Source organism: Mastomys coucha, unplaced genomic scaffold, assembly GCF_008632895.1.
Source record: "Mastomys coucha isolate ucsf_1 unplaced genomic scaffold, UCSF_Mcou_1 pScaffold7, whole genome shotgun sequence".
In the NCBI taxonomy this organism is placed as follows: domain Eukaryota; kingdom Metazoa; phylum Chordata; class Mammalia; order Rodentia; family Muridae; genus Mastomys; species Mastomys coucha.
Genome location: NW_022196913.1, coordinates 25,699,628 through 25,701,658, shown reverse-complemented (window position 1 = coordinate 25,701,658; position 2,031 = coordinate 25,699,628). Strand labels below are relative to the sequence as shown.

Sequence of the window (2,031 nt, the reverse complement as noted above, 5' to 3'; positions counted from 1 at the left end):
CCTGCCTCAGATGCAGCATCACCTTTCTCTGCCTTCACCAAAGCCAGGCCAGCTTGGTAGTTCACCACGTCTTGCACACTGATCCACCATAGATCAATGCCATATAGGGAATGTAAGGGGTTTGGATGTTAAGGGTAGGAGAGAAACAAAAGAAAAGGAATCAAAGAGCCAAGTTGATGGAAGCCCAGAAGGCAACAATTAGAAGATGCTCTTGTGAAAACCAGAAACATTCCTTCCCTTGGATGCAAACTGCAACTGTAGAGGAACAGGTATAGGAAGGTTCTTTGTTGTCCCTGGTCCTGAGACATAATCAGGACTGAGTCAGGCCAAGTTGGCAAAACTACTGCCTTGCCTGCCCAGTCCTGTGTGCCAAGCACTGGTTCATTCCATCAAATATGTGCCAAATAAGCTCATTTCTCTTTTTGTTGAGGTTGTGAAATCTTTTATGATATCTGACTCAGACAGTTTTAGAGATTCAGCTAGAGGAAGGCTATTAAAATATTAATACTAAAGGTTTCTGGGAATCCTTCATAGGAGGAGAAATTATAAAGAGTAATTTCTTCACAGGATGAGGTGGCCGAGTGGTTAAGGCGATGGACTGCTAATCCATTGTGCTCTGCACGCATGGGTTCAAATCCCATCCTCATCGACTGACTAATGGATCTTTTCTTTAATTCTGTCAAGTGTTTGAGGGTTTTGTTTTTATTTGGGGGCAATTGTAGAGGGAATCTTAGACAATGGGTATTCTCTTTCAATCAATTAATTCTTTTTTCATCACCCAGTTGAGTAATTCCCTCCAATCTTTCCATTCTCAGTTTCCACACTTGCTCTTTATCTCTGCTGTGAACTCATTTCTGTCAGGTGACTTACTTAATTTGTGCCTGACTGCTCCATCAAACTTTCATTTCCCATGAAGAAAATACTCAAATGAATTGAAGATCATAGAAAAGCATTGCATGACAACATAAGGGAGCTGAGTTATACAGATGTGTATGATGACAGAAAAAAGTCTTTAATGCAAAGGAGCCAGGACAAGAAGGTAGTCACAAGTTCAAAGCCAGTCTGGGGCTACATAGTGACGTCCAGATCTGCCTAAGAAACATAAGGAGACTCAGTTTCAAACACAAGAACAGAAACTGTGTGTGCAAATATACAAAAACCAGATTAATCTTATTCTTGCTAAAGTTTTTGATAGTTATGTTTTACAGTAATTTTGTGCTCAGTTATATTTTCCGTAGGATCTGACAATATTGTACAGGCTAGCTTTGAACTCCTGGTTTACAGGATCTTCCTTAACCCTGGGTATCTAGGAAGAAGTATAAGTCATCATGCCTGGATTTTTGCTAACTTCTAAAGCTACGGTTGAACACAGACCTTGTCTTTGACAAGAACAGCTGTGATTCTCTTAGAAATATCACAAACAGAAAAGCTCATTCTACATAACAGTCCTTGCTGATATTGAAGATTTCTCCCTGAAAAATCAAAGAATAAGAGCATTGCACAGTTTCTACTTGTGAATTATTCTTGGCTGATCTACAAAAGGGAAAATGAATAATAGGTTTCTTCACATTTTCATTTTATTATTTCTACCTATAATATTAGATATACCATGTTGTGTATATATAATATCTACAAGGGTGTGTACTGCATCTTTGATCTATTTCTTTATAAGATGCTGTCACATTTTCTCCTTAGTAGTTTAGTACATGTGTACTTTCAATCAACAAATCAGAACAGAGAGTAGACTATATTTGATTATGCAGCCTTTATAGGGAGATCTATATCTAATATTGCTACAGATCACCTAAACTGAAACAAAACAACCACCACAATGGAAGTGATGAGGAATTCTGAGTTCTTATTAAAGTGTTAGTCCCAACTTATATCTAGACATACTGGGTGATCCCTATATAAACTGGGCTGGTTAAATAGTCAAGATTTAATGATAAGTGTTTTGTTTTGCTTTTAGTTGCTGTGATGAAACACCAAGACCAAAAATAAATTGGGAAAGAAATGATTTATTTAATCTTA

The 2,031-nt window shown here is 37.6% G+C and overlaps 1 non-coding gene across 1 annotated transcript; it reads left to right on the top strand.

The window, feature by feature from the left end:
* Nucleotides 1-567: 567 nt before the first annotated feature.
* On the top strand, nt 568-649 carry Trnas-gcu. The gene has a single exon. It is a non-coding gene; the product is annotated as a tRNA-Ser (tRNA).
* Nucleotides 650-2,031: the final 1,382 nt, after the last annotated feature.